Source organism: Carassius gibelio, chromosome B3 (assembly GCF_023724105.1).
Source record: "Carassius gibelio isolate Cgi1373 ecotype wild population from Czech Republic chromosome B3, carGib1.2-hapl.c, whole genome shotgun sequence".
In the NCBI taxonomy this organism is placed as follows: domain Eukaryota; kingdom Metazoa; phylum Chordata; class Actinopteri; order Cypriniformes; family Cyprinidae; genus Carassius; species Carassius gibelio.
The window spans coordinates 44048941-44067089 of NC_068398.1; the positions used below are offsets into that span (position 1 = coordinate 44048941).

Genomic DNA, 18149 nt, shown 5'->3' on the forward strand with positions numbered 1-18149 from the left:
TTATATATGTTTTTTTCCTCATCATGATGTATTTTTGGACTGATGCAACTTACACTCAGGTGCGACTTATAGTCCGAAAAATACGGTATATAAAAGAATATGCTCTTGAACATATTTATGTTTGTATCATGTTATAAATCTACTTGTGTCAGTGGAAAGAGCAACTTTATTAAAACTCAATCATCGTTTTTTGGGACTAGCCATACTAATGATCTGCAGAAAATTATTAAAATAATGCATGTATTATTATTATGTTGTAAAGCCCTATACTGTTAGACAAATCTGAAGGGGTGCAGCCAGAGATCTGACCCCACATTCTCTATCTGAGAACAGAGAGGAACTGTAATACCTTCTCTTTTATCTTCTTGCTAGTGTAGATTTTTCTTAGGTTTTTTCTGACTAGTGGGCAAATTTCATCCACCCTCGTCATGATGATTACCTGAGGAATTCCTGTTGAATGGAAAATAAATTTAAATATGGATTAATTGTGTGATGTTACATTCTACATCATTTTCTAGATTTGTGTGGCATTAAGAAAGTTTCAAAAACTTTCAATGAGCCAAATAAAGTTGACTATTTAAGTATTATATTTGTTTTTAGAATCCTACAAAAAAACACATTAGTGAATCTTCTTTTAGTGAGATGCATTTATGATGTGGATATTTTAACAGATTATTAAAATGTATTGCTGATACTCACCCAGACTGCTGGCCTTCTCTCTAATGTATTTAATCTTTTTGAAGACTTCATGTTTCATGAATGATACTTTGTCAGCTGCTATGATGTAGACCAGACAGTATGTCAGATCCTCAAGCCTTGTTTCACTTTTGCAGTCATCATTTTTAGTAGAATCAGTTGGATTGAACTGAAAGTAAAAATAAAAGAGAAAAACAAAGAAGCGAGAGGAAAGTCATTATGTTATAACTCTGCGGTGTCGATGCATTGTTTGAATAACACTGAAATAATTACACAAAAAAAGGCAAAAGTTTCCTCCTCACATTGTGTCCTTCCTTAAGGAGACCCTCAAGGGCTTTGATGATGTCATCTGGATGTGCACCATGTGATTCTCTGGATTCTAAGCCCATGGTATCATTGAAGACAAAAGGCAGAACTGATGGTCCATTTCTGATGTAATAAGTTCTGTACTGTAAATAAATGCAGAAGTACGACGATAAAATAAACAACTTGTGCATTTCAAATGTATTTGATATAGACACATACAAAGGCAACCAGCAAGAAAAATGAGGCATTTGGATTGTTTCATGTAGATGATTACTTTTGCTTGTTGGTGTAGAACTGGGTTTCTCAATTAGTTTTCACCGAATTCTGCCAACAATTCCAAGACAGGGGCCACTGACCTAAATATATATGTTTGATAAATGAAGCCAACTAACATGATTCTTCTTCTTCTTCTTACTATTATTATTATTTTGTCTCTGTAGCCAACATTTGTAAAAAATGACAAATGCTGTGAAAATACAGGTATCATATCTGTATCAACGAGTACCAAAAATGAAAGTATCGGTATCAGAAAGTGGTATCAATGCATCCCTAATTCTGAAGTGAAAACAGGGAACCCATTAATAATTAATGAAGAATTATCAAATAATTCTGCAGGACCTTTTTCACACCTGATACAGTAGAACTATTCTAAAGTGAAAATATTGGGAACCCATTAGTAATTAATAAATAATTAACAAATAATTGTGCAGGACCTATTTCACACCTGAAACAGTAGGTCTGTCCTAAAGTGAAAATATAGTGAAGCCTTTAGTAATCAATGAAGAATTATCAGATAATTCTGCAGGAATTATTTCAAAACTGAAACGGTATTCTAAAGTGCAGCTATTAATAAATAATTACTACATTATTTTGACTCAAATGAAACATACACTCTAAAAAAACCTATAAATCATAAACTTTTAAAATACACAACAAGTTGTTTACGATCTTTATTTCAGACGAAAACATTTCTTAATACATTTTACTCAAGTACTTGGTTTGTGGGCCACAGCCTGATTATATTATAGTGAATATCTATGTATAACTGTTCAGTACTAGTTATGTCATAGTTATTTTTCTTGAATATTAACTAGTAGATAACTAATAGTAATTCTTCAGGAGGTATGACAGAATACATTAGCTACTGATTACCTAACTGTTACTTAACAATAATAAAATTATATAACATACTGAGTAGTTAACGCATCTGCCTTAGTAGTTAGCAGTAGTGAATAATCACTTGTTAGTTCTTCAATAATTCCTTCTAAAGTGTTACCAAATTATACAGTTCTGAGTCAGACATTTGATATATACTGAATACATTTTAACCCAAATGACCTCTGTAGATTTTAGAGAACCTAACAGCAGCATCCATATGTTATTTTAAAACTGTTGATATATATATATATATATATATATATATATATATATGCTGTGATTGGCCAACAGTGATTGGCCCCTGCTCCTCAGACTTGACGCACACGCAAGTTGCCAGATTAACCCTTGTGCATCAATTAAAAAAAGTTACACATAGGTCCATAGGGGACAAAAATGTCCATGTCAAAAAAGTGCCATAAAAATATTACAGATTTATATTTTTTTCCACTTTCACTGATGCCATTTTTTTAACCAGCATCAGCTCTAATCACAATGACCAAACATTCATTAATTTTCAGAATTTTAACACGCTTAAACGCCAGTTTCTTTACATAATGCCACTGTTGATTTTTATAAACATTATAATAATAATAATAAAACATTTCCATATACTAAATGCTAAGCAGTTTTTTTTTTCCTTTAAATATTACATCCTTGGATATGTCAATGGTTAACAACAACATTCATTTTTATGCTTTCATATTTTTATGCAGTATCACATTTCAAATAAAAACTACCACTCAGGTCAATAAAGGACAAAAATGTCCAAGTCAAATCATTGTTTTATTACTCCTATTATCCTCCAAAGTTTTTACTTTTTGATAGAATATATCTTATATTGCTCTATAAATAAAGCAAAAATACAAGATCACTTTGAACAAGAACAAGATTTATTGTGCAAAACTGGAGAACACTCAGAACAGAAATAGTAGACATTTATACAGAGGGAATTAGTAGAGAACAGATAACAGAAATAGTAGGCATTTGCCAACTATGAGGGAATTCCCTCACAGCAGGAGCTGCAGTATGTGATTGTGTGGACTTTGCAGATATGCTTGCCACACTTGTTGCAGGTGGAAGCACTTTTTTTCTTTTTGTCAGTGCAGAACGTGCAGACCTTCCTCTTTTTGTTGTTTGGGTCTCCCTGCTGTTGATCCTCCATTGTGGTGGACGTAGATGGTGTGCGGGGGATGCGCTGTCTTCGTGACATTTGCGGCATCACAAGTGCTTTCCCCAGTTCCTCCAAAAACAGCCTCCGTCTAAATGTTTTGCCCTGGTTCCAGGAGGGATCCACGGCTGACCACAGTACAACAACCTGCAAAAGAAGAAATAAACTAAATATTCTTCTCATCATTCACAAAAATATAATATTGTGTATAGAAATGCAAGAAATACTAAATTATAAAGGAACTATGCAGTAAGAATACAAAACTACAACACTGAATATATAGATACAAAAAATACTGAATAATAAAAGCATTTTGCAGTAAGAATAAATGTGTGTGCAACTGAAGCATAATGACACATACCTTGTCCAGGTTGTCGACACCTCCTTTGCAGCGGTTGTAGTCTGTGATGATCACTGGCTTCTTTTTTTCAGTGTCGCTCACAGCTGGCTCACGGTGCTTGGTGCTAAGGAGCAGTACATTCTTCCCTCGTTTGGGTACGTAAGACACAGCTGTGTGCGTCTTAGTAAAAGCAAAGAGGGAGGACAGAAGTCCTCTATGCTTTATGTGAAGCAGCTGAGGGGGAAGCTCTGGCTTGTTCGTGCGAATTGTGCCGACTAGGGCCATCTTCCTCTTTAGGAGCTCCTCCGCCAGTCCATAGGAGGTGAAAAAATCGTCACAGGTCACAGTGTTCCCCTGGACCCCTCCGTCATTTCCAGAATGACCCTTTTTCATTGGTTCATCTCCGAATGACTTCCAGGAGACTTCCCCGTGTAAATTTGTAACTTCCATGCATAGGATGTGGTGACATCACAGGTGACCCAAATTTTTATGCCATACTTGGCAGGCTTGCTGGGCATGTACTGCCGAAATCTGCATCGGCCTTTGAAAGGGACGAGCTTCTCATCCACACAGAAATCCTGGCCTGGGTTGAACAGCAGGGGAAGGCGATGTGTCCACTTCTCCCAGATGGTCCGAAATGCAGCCAGCTTGTCATGCATGTAACGTGCAGGTCGTGTCATCCTATCATCGAACCTCATGGTGGAGTTTAGGAGCTTGAATTCACGGTGGGACATGGTGGCTCGGAAAATGGAACGGCCGTTTTCCACATCCCACAGGCTTCTTGTTGATTCATTTCGGGACTTGTACACGCCGGCCAGAATCAGCAGCCCGATGTATGCCTGAATGTCAGTGGAATCGAAATCAATCCAATCCGTCACAAAACGCCTCCCGTGTAAATTAGTGTTCTCCAGAAGAAGCTGAATGATTTCTTCGATGATAAAGAGGTCGAAGCAGGACTGCAAAGTTGTGATGCGGGCAGTTGCATAGTGTGTGGGACCCGGTGTCATACCCTTTGCAGGATTGTAGCGCAGCGTCTCAGTGTGAGTGGAAGACCAGTGCAGTCTCTTCTGTGTCCTCACTCTCAGTGCTGTCATCAGAGGAACAAGAGCTATCAGAGTCAGACTCTAATGCAAACTCAACTTCATCCTCTGAAGTCAACTCTTCATCCTCACTTTCACATGTAGCCGGGTGCTCACTGTTGTTGGCCACAACTAGATCCAGAGCTTCCCTTGCTGTGAAACGTCTCTTCATCTTGTGATTTCCAGTACAATATTTTTTTTTTCATTCAAACTGTTCACACACACATAACATTTTCAGTACACACATACAAAAAAAAAAAACTCTGACATCCATACCAACACACCCACACAATTATAGCTTCATAAAATATCTAATTGGCACTATAATATGCATAAGCCGAAGACAGCAGAAAACAACAATAAAGCGATAATTTGCTTTATATGCCAAACCTGAAAAAATGGCACCATCTGGTAAAAAATAATAAAAATAAAAATTTTGAAGCTTTGCCAACAGAATGGAAGCCTGTTAACAAAGATTGAATCATTTTATAGTTGAATGGCACCAGGATTAAAAATTGCCGTTTTAATGGGTTTCAATGGGGACATTTTTGTCCAAAAGGTCCTGAAAGGAAGTATTTTGTGTACCTAGTAGAAAATAGATTTTTTTAAAGAAATTAAGGTGAAATATAAAAATTCCAATAAAAATACAAACCTGTGGCAAATTTTATGCAGTTAGCATAAACACAGGCAAAGTTATAAAAAAAAAAACTAAACTGAAAAAGTCAAAAATGTCCTCAAGGATGCACAAGGGTTAAAGACGCCAACAGGAACGAGCTCACTTGACGATTAATAAAATAAAATACGCTGTGTTTTCCACAAACTGGCAACCCGGGGTGCAGAAAAACATTTGGGTAAACTGTCATTGAGCAGGTTTGACAAACCAAAACACAGACCGTCATTCCAGACAGCCCAGAACGCACATTTTCAAAGGAGAATAACTGACCGTAGTATTATATTGCGGATAAACAAGTGTTAACTTAGCATGTTTCTTAAATATCTGCAACCATATTATGCTATTTTTATGCTTTAGTAGAGTCAAAAAATTGCATACAGCACCTTTAAAGTTGTCCAAATGTAGGACATTTACAAAATATCTTGATGGAACATGATCTTTACTAATCCAATGATTTTGGCATAAAAGAAAAATCTATAATCTTGACCCATACTATGTATTGTTGGCTATTGCCACAAATATATCTTGACCATGGCTGCATTTATGTATATATATCATTCAGTTGTGCTTCCTCAATAGATTATTTTTTCCTTTGTAGAGTATATAGTTAACATTATTTAATAAACCATTTTAAATTAAAACATGCAGGTTCATTACTCACTGTTCTTGTTAAACTCGTACCACCCGCACCAGTATTATCAGCAAGAGCGTCTGTTGTGATTCTTCTTTGAAAAGCACTACTGACTGAGTTGATGAAGCTGGATTTTCCTGCTCCCACTTCTCCAGTCAGCAAGATCCTGATGTACTTAACTTTTGGATCACTCAGCTTAAGCTCCCTCAGGTTTTTCTCAAAAAATTCTTTATAGCTGTTGAAAAAGGGCCCTTTTTACAAAACAATGTCGAAGATACACACTTTTGCTTGTACAAATAGATTGTCATTTTTATTTTTAAAAGAATAATTATTTTTCCACTTACTCCCAGGGTATGTACCTCCATGGTTTATCATATTCTGTTAACAGAGATAGAAATGATTTATGATTTTGAAACGAGGAACTGGCGAGACTAATTACAAAATAACCATAGAAAGAAACACCAAGAACTGATCAAACAGATGATACATGACGTGTGTGCTGGTAAAATAAAAATAACTTTGATGAACAAGTATTCCATTCCAAGATCATTTAAAAGCTAACTTCAAAAGTTCAAGTAGTATTTTGCTATTATTTAAAAAACGTAAAGGATTCACTATAAATATTATAAAGTCTGAGGTGAGCTCTAATTTCGACACATTTCAACCGAGTACAAATGTAAAATGTACTATATATATTAGGGATGCACTGAATTGAATAATAAACACACTTTTATTAAAAGAAAAACAATTAAATTTGGCAGAATATATATTAACATTAACTTACCTAGTGATGGTGGTGGTGGTGGTGGTGTTTCAGTTTGGGGTGTTGATCCTGATCCTCCCATTGTGATCTCCTTCTCTGTTTTCTTTTTTCCTTATGAAGTTTGGAAATTTCACACTAAACAGTAAATTAAAAATAAAGGTGACTTCAACTCAATACAGAATAATAACAAGACATAATTACTATTTAGTGTTCTTCTCTTTAAGATGTACAGGCATGGTATGACAGCATCTCTGATTTCAGCCTGTATTTAGACCTCAAGGTCCAAAATTCACCTTGTTAATGTTTTTATGACTAAGTAGCCTATAACCCCAATCACAAAAAACACATCTGAACGGATTCTGTTTTCAAGGTAAATTATTGAATGGATTTAAATTAAAAGAGAATTGTAAGACAAGGTAACAGACTGACAAACTCAAAACAGCTTAGAAAGTGAATCAACAGTGTGTTAAGATAATTACGATTTTTTTTTACAGGCTTTTCACATATTTTGACCTTTATTCTCAGGCCAAACCTTTTATTACTTCAGTCAAACAGTAATCTTTATCACTGGGTGTTGAATAACTACAATGATTTCAAGTAAATGGAAAGTGAAAGGAGAATCACAATTTATGTAAAGCAATCTCCCATTGACCATTCTGCAAATGAAACCAGTAAAAGGGAAAAGGGGTGAGCATACACTCTTAAAATAGATGTGTTAAAAACAACACAACCTGTGTTATATCTTAACACACCTGTGTGTCTAGTTAAGGACAACACATTTTGTGTTACTTTTAACTCAACCAGTGTGTTATTCTCCATAACATATTTAACACACTAATGTGTCATAAATCACACAATTTATGTCATAGATGTGCTATTTGACCAGTTATAATGAACGCAAAACAAAAAAGCTTTTTTTTTAAAAATATTTATTAAAACTTAACTGCTTTATTTTCACAACATCAACATTCACATGTCATTTGAATTCCATAAAGACATTTTTAAACAACTTTATATCTTGGATTTACAAAAAGGTTTTCTTTGTAGGAAATCATGTGAAGAGGTTTCACATCAGCAGCATTGCTCAAATTAATCACTTTCCCAGGAAACATTTTTCCAAACTCAGCGTCAAGCTACAATATGGGATTACACAATTACAACACTACTGTGTTTCCTCAGTATGTTCACAAAATATTGAGACTTTTCAAGTCAAATTTTGTGCTGGTAGCGACCCTGATCATCATGAAGTTTCCTCCATAGATTTCGAAGTCTCATCTCAATAAGTCCACTGTGCGAGACTGGGTCATAGAAAGGTTCCCAGATGAAAGGAGGAGGATAACAATTGTAACTTTTAAAAGAACCCATGATGTGTGACAAGGTGTTATTGTATTTGTAATATTTGTAATTAAAAAAACTAAACAAAAAAAATCTAGTCATTAATTTTCCATTTGATTTGTAACCTGTTAACTAATTAACATACCACACTTACTATTCCAATTTGGATGTATTTAAAGTAAGCTTTATGTGTTTTAATAAGTGCAACTTACAAATCCTTCATCTCTTCTCCCATCTTGATCTTCAGAGAAGGAAACCGTGTTACCACACTTTCTGCCAACATCTGTTTCTCTTCATTACAAGGATAACTATATGCAAAACGAAGACAAAACATGGAAGAACTACCTAGTTCAACTCGTACATAATACATTAAAATAAAATACAGGAACCAAATTCAGTTCAAATTATTCAACGTAATCAGTGTTTTTTTTTTATTTTTAATTATTTAACATCTTTATATGTTATCACATTCACAGTTTAGTTATTTTCTCATCTGTAAACTTACAATCCACTTTGTTCCACCAATGCACTGACTCCTTTCCTGACAAGGAGATTTCTTGATGTCTCTGAAAGCATTCCTGAAGCTTCATAATCCTTGTATATACTCGGACTGCTGCTTTCAATTAGTGCTCGCATTGTGTCTACATCAATTATATTACGTTGATGCTGGAAATATAAAAAGCACATAGTAGTTCTTATTAGATGAGTTAGTAATTAAGTTCTCAAAGTCAATCTGTCACGTCCCCAGGCTGATCAGTCTGTTTTTCCCTATAGTGTGTGTGGTTATTTACACTTACCATGTGCTTCTGTGTCATCGTGGTGCCTGTCTCCGCCTTCATGTTTCATTATTATCTTGTTATTGGTCACCATCACCTGCTCTACATCATGTTAATCACTCCTTCTTTATTTAGTCTCCTCATGTGTGCTGTCTGTTTTCAGATCGGTGTGTTGTTCGCGTTCATGTCTCAGCTTTGTCCACATCTCTTGTTTAGCCTGCACAGTGATCGTGCCCATTTTTTTTCATCCTTTAGTTTTGTTTTTTCCCTCTTCCTCCTGCTTTCAGGCAGTGCTACTCTTCAGCCTTCCGTGCTCTGCTCCAGACTGCCCTGTTCCTGGATAGTTTTTGTTTGTTTATTTTTATTTTTTCTGTCCTTTGAAATTAAAGCCCATCTAATGAACTGAACTTTTTGAGCACCTGCAACTGAGTCCCATCCTCGTTGTGACTGAACGATCTGACCACCATGGACTCAGCAGGTGCAGATCCCCTCAGTTCAGCCGTCACCCAGCAGGGCATTCTCTTGGGCCAGCATGCCTCCCAGCTAACATCCACGTCCTGGTAGGTTGAGTTCCTTAATGCCCAGTTGTCGGAGCTGACTGCCCAGGTCCAGGAACTTCGAAGACAGACATCTTCCAGATCGGAGAACCCCACTAGCCTTTCCTCTTCCTCTGACCATGAGCCTCATGCCAACAACCCACCTCCCTATGATGGGAATCCTAACTCCTGCAGAGCCTTCCTGTCTCAGTGCTCCCTAGTCTTTGCCCTCCAGCCCCGCCGGTATGCCCAGGAAGAGACTAAGGTGGCTTATGTTTTAACCCTTCTCACAGGAATGGCCTGTGACTGGGGAACTTTAGTGTGGGAGGCCCGGGCTCCCTTTTGTGCTTCTTTTGAGGACTTTAGACGGGAGATGGTCAAGTTATTCGATCGTTCTGCTCGGGGTGATGAGGCAGCAGCCCAGCTGGGACGGCTACAGCAAGGAGCCCGTTCAGTGACTGAGTTTGCCATTGAATTCAAGACCTTAGCAGCGGCCTGTGACTGGAATGAGGGGTCTTGCAGAGCTGTGTTCCATGCTGGACTAGATGAGGAGATCCAAGACAAGATCGCCACCCAGGAGCTTCCACACAGTTTTGATGATCTGGTCGACTTGGCCCTCCGTGTAGAGAGCCATCTTTGCCTTCATCACCAACAAATGACTGCTTGCACTTCTTGGAGGGTGGGAGAAATGACTCAATCCCGGTCCTGCCTCTGCCATCTCCTGCTGACCCTGATCCTATGCAGGTGTGATGTCTGCATCTCACTCCTCAGCAGAAGCAAGAGATTCACCCGGGGCTTATGTTTCTACTGTGGGAGGGCCGGACACTTCATCGGAAAATGCCTGCTAAAAGCCAGGGCCCATCAGTAGCCAGGGGGATTCTGGTGAGCACATCTCTTAATTTCCCCCACTCTTCTCACAAACTACTTCCTGTGGGTGTCCAGTTTGGAGGTTCCAGTCACTTCTGTTCGGCCCTGGTGGATTCTGGGGCTGGTGGTAGTTTCATGGACATGGCACTGGCCAAGCAGTGGGGAATTCCTGCCATTCCCCTCTCTACTCCTATCTCTGTTCGGTCTCTTGATGATTCCCCTATCACCACCATCATTCACCTCACCCCTCCTGTAAGTCTTATCGTTTCGGGCAATCACCATGAAATAACCGAGCTGTACCTTCTTGACTCCCCGAGTGCCCCCGTGGTTCTGGGACACCCATGGTTGGTGCAGCGCGGCCCTCATGTGGATTGGGCCAGAAACTCAGTCTTGTCTTGGAAGCAGTCTTGTCTTGAGTCTTGTTTGGGTTCTGCCTCTTTTCCTGGTGCTGTGTTTCCTGTTGTGGAGGTGGGGTGGGGTGCCGGAGGAGTACTGCGATCTGCGACAGGTCTTCAGCAACTCCCAGGCTGTGTCCCTGCCTCCTCACCGGCCTTATGATTGTGCCATCAACCTCCTCCCAGGCACTTCTCTGCCCAGGGGTCGGTTATATTCCCTGTCTGGTCCAGAAAGAGAGGCTATGGACAAATATATTCGTGAGTCCCTAGATGCCGGTCTCATCCGTCCCTCCTCGTCTCCTGCTGGCACAGGATTTTTCTTTGTTAAGAAGAAGGATGGCTCCTTGCGCCCTTGTATTGATTACAGAGGTTTGAATGACATTACCATTAAGAATATGTACCCCCTGCCCTTAACCCTCTGGAGTCTAAGGGTATTTTTGGGGCCTGGAGAAGTTTTGTCATGCCCTGACATTTGTGCTTTTTTCAGTTTCTTATAAATATCTAAATGGGTAAAGTCTAATCTCACTGTAATCAGCACAAACTGGGCTATAATAATATGTGAAATGCATGTATGTACATGATTGTGTTTTTGAGAAACAATCAAAGCTGACTTTCCATCAAATTGTTCAGCATCCTTACTCCAGTCACACAATCCTTCAGAAATCCTTTTAACAATCTTATTTTCAAAAAAAAAAAGAAAACATTTATTGTTATTATTATTATCATTATTATTAATGTTGAAAAGAGCTGATAATATTTTCTGGGTTTTTAGGGGGAATAAATTTAAAGAAAAGCATTGTTTTTACATTTGTTACAGTTATCTATTTGTTACATTTATATTATTTACATCACGCTTTTGAGTGGTATAGTATTGTATATTGTTATTGAAACTTCATAATGTTTCACTTGAATACATCAGGAATTATAGTTTGGAAAAAGTATTTGGAAAAAATCTAACTAGTAAAATGTTAACACGTTATGTGAAAACTAGGACAAGTATATAAATAAATAAAAAGAGACTCATGTTTATGATCTCTGCTGAATAAAGTGCTTCATTCTTTTTTTTCTGAGGAAATTCATTTCTCAAATCCTCAACCACATCACATCTTTTTGGGGTGATTTATGTCTTATTCCTCTCATCGCGAAGCAAACGGTAAAATAAAAAAACTTGAACAGTCTCGCTGCTTTTTCTTCTGTGTGGGTGTATTCAAGTATTCATTAGATATAATGACGGGAGACATGAAAAACAGACATCGCGTTGTTTTCATGTGGATTACTTTATCACAGAATATCTGTTTTCGGTGGCACTTGTTTAGTTTAAAAATAGACATGTCAAGCTTTCTATAGATATCTCTCTCATGTCTTTTCGTTGAGTATTCACGGAGTTACAGTTCATTTTAATGACGTGTTTGTAAAAGAATATCAGCGTAGACAAAGGCTGCAGACAGCGCACCTTGTTTGTTATCTTTATTTTATAAGTGCACAAAGTTTTGTTGTTATTATGTCTGTATCCAAAAAAAGTAGACCCTTTACAGATTCGATTGATGTATTGCTCTTATCTGTACGATTAAAACTGAAAGTGTAATTTAAGTTCTTTTCGGGGTTATCAGGAGAAAATGACTCAAAACGCATATATACGTTAATCGACTCAAAAAGGTTAATGTCATCTGCCTTTGAACTTTTGCAGGGAGCCAAGGTCTTCAGTAAGTTGGACCTCCGTAATGCTTATCACCTGGTTCGGATTTGAGAGGGGGATGAGTGGAAGACAGCATTCATCACTCCTTCGGGACATTATGAGTACCGGGTGCTACCCTTTGGCCTGACAAATGCCCCAGCTGTCTTCCAGGCCCTGGTTTATGACGTGTTGCGAGACATCGTTAACAAGTTTGTAATTGTGTACCTTGATGGCATTCTTATTTTTTCTCCTTCACTTCAGGTACACATCCAACACGTGCGCCAGGTGCTACAACGGCTGCTGGAGAACCAGTTATATGTTAAAGCGGAGAAGTGCGTTTTCCACTCAAAGTCAGTTCCCTTCCTGGGCTATATCATTTCGGTGGAGGGAATCAAAGCAGATCCCACTAAGGTAAGGCCCGTAGCCGAGTGGCCACCTCCAGACTCACGCAAGGCACTGCAGCGGTTTCTGGGATTTGCCAACTTCTACAGGCACTTCATCAGAAACTTTAGTCAGGTTGCTGTACCCTTGATAGCTCTTACCTCCACTAAGGCACCGTTTAGGTGGAATTTGAAGACTCAGAAGGCCTTTAATGACCTAAAGTCCCGATTCATTTCTGCTCCTCATCTCCTTTTGGTGATTTCTCATCAAAAAACCACAACTTGACCCCAAAGAACTAGTTAATTATAGACCAATCTTGAATCATTATTTTCTGTCCAAGATACTAGAAAAGGTGGCATCCTCACAATTATATTCCTTCTTAGAGAAAAATGGTATATGTGAGGATTTCCCGTCAGGATTTAGACCGCATCATAGTACTTAGACTGCTGTCCTTAGAGTTACAAATGATCTGCTCTTATCATCTAATCGTGGGTGTATCTCTCTATTAGTTTTATTGGATCTTAGTGCTGCGTTTGACACGATTGACCACAACATTCTTTTGCATAGACTTGAGCACTTTGTTGGCATTAATGGAAGTGCATTAGCATGGTTTAAATCGTACTTATCTGACCGCCATCAGTTCGTAGCAGTGAATTAAGATGTATCATATCGATCACAAGTGCAGTATGGAGTACCTCAAGGCTTTAGTACTAGGGCCGTTACCTTTCAAACTTTATATGTTACCCTTGGGAGATATCATCAGGAAACATGGTGTTAGCTTTCACTGTCATGCTGACGATACTCAGCTCTATATTTCTTCGCGGCCTGGTGAAACACACCAATTTGAAAAACTAATGGAATGCGTAGTCGATATAAAAAACTGGATGATGAGTAATTTCTTACTGCTAAATTCTGAAAAAACAGAGGTGTTAATTATAGGACCTAAAAACTCTGCTTGTAATAACCTAGAATATCTAAATTACGGCCCGTGCTCTCAATGTCAAATGCAAATGCTAATCCATGCATTTATGACCTCAAGGTTAGATTATTGTAATGTTTTATTGGGTGGTTGTTCTGCATGCTTAGTAAACAAACTACAGCTAGCCCAAAATGCAGCAGCAAGAGTTCTTACTAGAACCAGGAAGTATGGCCATATTAGCCCGGACCTGTCAACACTGCACTGGCTCCCTCTCAAACATCGTATAGATTTTAAAATATTGCTTATTACTTATAAAGCCCTGAATGGTTTAGCACCTCAGTATTTGAATGAGCTCCCTTTACATTATAATCCTCTATGTCCGCTATGTTCTGAAAATTCAGGCAATTTGATAATACCTAGAATATAAAAATCAAATGCGGGTGGCAGATCCTTTTCCTATTTTGCGCCTAAACCTGGAATAACCTACCTAACATTGTTCGGGAGGCAGAAACACTCTTGCAGTTTAAATCTAGATTAAAGACCTATCTCTTTAACCTTACACATAACATATCCAAATCCGTTAAAGGATTTTTAGGCTGCATTAATTAGGTAAACCGGAACCGGAAACACTTCCCATAACACCCTATGTACTTGCTACATCATTAGAAGAATGGCATCTATGCTAATATGTGTCTGTTTCTCTCTTATTCCGAGGTCAACGTAGCCACCAGATCCAGTCTGTATCCAGATCAGAGTGTCACTGCAGTCACTCGGATCCAGTACGTATCCAGACCAGATGGTGGATCAGCACCTAGAAAGGACCTCTACTGCCCTGAAAGACAGCAGAGACCAGGACAACTAGAGCCCCAGATACAGATCCCCTGTAAATACCTTGTCTCAGAGGACCACCAGGACAAGTCCACAGGAAAGAGATGATTCTTCTGCACAATCTGACTTTGCTGCAGTCTGGAATTGAACTTCTGGTTTCGTCTGGTCAGAGGAGAACTGGATTCCCCAACTGAGCCTGGTTTCTCCCAAGGTTTTTTTCTCCATTCTGTCACCGATGGAGTTTCGGTTCCTTGCCGCTGTCGCCTCTGGCTTGCTTAGTTGGGGTCACTTCATCTACAGCGATATCGTTGACTTTATTGCAAATAAATGCACAGACACTATTTAACTGAACAGAGATGACATCACTGAATTCAATGATGAACTGCCTTCATGATGAATGAATCATTTTGCATTATTGACACACTGTTTTCCTAATGAATGTTGTTCAGTTGCTTTGATGCAATGTATTATGTTTTTTCATCCTTTAGTTTTGTTTTTTCCCTCTTCCTCCTGCTTTCAGGCAGCGCTACTCTTCAGCCTTCCGTGCTCGCGATCACCGATCGCTGACACTCCTCTTCTTCGCCGCGCCGAAGCGTGCCACCAGTTCCCCACCTCAGCAGCGCCCCGCCTCCTTGTCAGTTTATCAGGGCATTGCACCAGTGGATTTCCATGTGGAATTCGTCCAGGAGGCTCTATTGGATCTGCTCCAGACTGCCCTGTTCCTGGATAGTTTTTGTTTGTTTATTTTTATTTTTTCTGTCCTTTGAAATTAAAGCTCGACCAGCTGACGTATTATCGAGCAGACAGAGCTCTCGTCGCGGGAGGAAAAACCTCCGGCGGCGGGCTTTGTGTTTACATCAACAACGCGTGGTGCCGCGATTCTGTTGTTATCTGCAAACTCTGCTTACCCCTGGTGGAGTTTATGATTATTAAGTGCCGGCCGTTCTATCTGCCGAGGGAATATACTGCTATACTGCTCATTTCGGTTTACATTCCCCCGTTCAACATTATCAGCAACAGGAACGACGAACTAAATGAACTGTACCAGCACATAAGTGAGCAACAGACAGCACCCCCCAATGCTTTTCTCATCATAGCTGGGGATTTCAACCATGATGACTTTAAGAGTGTATTTCCAAAAATACACCAACACATTAACTTCGCAACAAGAGGTAATAACATTTTGGACTTCGTTTACACCACACATAGAGGAGATTACAAAGCCCTCCCCCTCCCCCACCTTGGAGCCTCAGCCCACATCACTTTCATGCTAATGCCTGCATACAGACCGATCACTACAGTCGCCAGACCAGTTCACAAATAGATTAAAGTGTGCTTCAACACAACTGACTGGGACATGTTTAAGCAGGCTGCCACATGCAATAACACCACTGACCTCCAGGAGTACTCAGAGACTGTCACTTCCTACATCAACAAGTATATTGATGATGTAACAGTCGCAAAAAACATCACTGTCCGGGCCAATCAGAAGCCGTGGATGACAGGGGAGGTCTACAGACTCCTGAAGATGCGGAACGCTGCCTTCAGAGCTGGAGATGAGGTGGGCCTGAGGACAGCCAGGGCCAACCTGTCCTGTGGCATCAGAGAGGCTAAGAGACAGCACTCCAGGAGGTTAGCCCATCAATTCAGCAAAAGCAGAGACACTAGGAACTTGTGGCAGGGGATACAGACCATTACGGACTTCAAGGCCCCACCACGGACCTGTGACAGCAACATCTCTCTCCTGAACGAGCTGAACACCTTCGTCGCTCGCTTTGAGCAACAAAACAGCACTGCACAGAAGACTCCACCTCCTCCCAGCGACCAGGTGATGATGCTGAACCCAGACAGCGTGAGGGGATCCTTCAGCAGGATCAATGCATGCAAAGCTCCGGGTCATGACAACATCCCTGGGCGTGTACTGAGAGACTTTGCAGCAGAACTTACCGATGTCTTCACAGACATTTTCAACATCTCACTCAGTCAGGCTGTTGTACCCACATGTTTCAAAACTACCACCATCATTTCAGTCCCGAAGAATCCATCTCCATCCTGCTTCAATGACTACCATCCTGTTGTACTTACTCCCATCCTCATGAAGTGCTTTGAACGGCTAGTCATGCACCACATCAAGTCCTATCTCTACAATCAACACAATCATCCCTCAACAGCTCATTTACAAACTGGTCCAGCTGGGGCTCAACACTTCGCTGTGCAACTGGCTGTTGGACTTTCTGACTAGAAGACCTCAGGCAGTATGGGTCGGCAGCAACACATCCAGCATCATCACATGGAACACTGGGGCCCCCCAAGGATGTATGCTGAGCCCCCTCCTCTTCACTCTGCTGACCCACGACTGCACACTGTCACACAACTCCAACCTCTTCATTAAGTTTGCGGATGACACGACTATGGTGGATCTCCTTAGCAACAAAGATGAGACAAACTACAGGAGCAAGGTAAGCCGCCTGGCCGGGTGGTGCAGGGACAACAATCTCCCTGAACGTGGAGAAGACAAAGGAGATTGTTGTTGACTTCAGGAGAGCGCAAACTCAGCACGTTCTTCTGACCACCAACGGTGCAACTGTGGAGAGAGTGAGCAGCCCCAAGTTCCTGGGTGTGCGCATCACAGGGGACCTCTCCACGACTGAAAACACACCAGCACTGGCCAAGAAATCAAATCAACATCTCTACTTCTTCCACAAACTGAGGAGAGCCAGAGCCCCACCCACCATCATGTACACCTTCTAAAGAGACACCATCGAGAGCATTCTGTCGAGCTGCATCACTGTGTGGTATGGCGCCTGCAACGCATCCTACCAAAAGACTCTGCAACGCATACTGAGAGCAGCTGAGAAGATCATTGGTGTCTCTATCCCCTCCCTCCAGGACATTTACGGAACCCGTCTCACTCGCAAAGCCCTCTGCATCACAGGTGATCTCACCCACCCGTTACACAGCTTCTTCAGCCTGCTGCCATCAGGGAGGAGACTGCGGAATCTCCAGGACAGGACCAGCAGTATGAAGGACAGCTTCATCCATCAAGCTGTCAGGAAGCTGAACTCCCTCCTGAACTTGCCCCCCCTCCCTTCTTCTGCCCCAGGCACCACTATACTATGAACCCCCAGATCCCACATCCCCAGGTCCTTCCATCCCCCCTCACTAATATACGATGACATGCACCAGTCACTTTGTGCAGCATTGGTCTACTCACTACTTCATTCAGCATGGAACTGATGTCATTCCACTACCTCATCAGTCAGTTAAATAAAATAACTGCTCTTGAGCCCTTTGCCACTTTAATCAGACTAAATAAGTTTTCTTTTTGCAATAAAAATATTTTATCTGCACTGTTGTTCACTTCATTGATCTGCCATGTGCCATGCACTGCTTTATTTGACTTTAGTTTTAATTTTATTATATATCTTTTCTACATTCCCTTATTGTATAGTTGTGTGATGGTGAGTTGGCAGCAGGAGAGTGTGACACAGGAACTGGGGGGGAAGAACCGTCAAGGTGAGTGGTGAGATCCGGGGATGAGAGGAGTGGATGGGGTTCCGGAGACAGGACAATCCAACGACGAGAAGCACATAAACAGGAATGAGAGAAACAATTAACACTTA

The 18149-nt window shown here is 40.3% G+C and overlaps 1 pseudogene; it reads right to left on the reverse strand.

The window, feature by feature from the left end:
* Positions 1-3151: 3151 nt before the first annotated feature.
* LOC127953047 (piggyBac transposable element-derived protein 3-like) lies at positions 3152-4703 on the reverse strand (annotated as a pseudogene).
* Positions 4704-18149: the final 13446 nt, after the last annotated feature.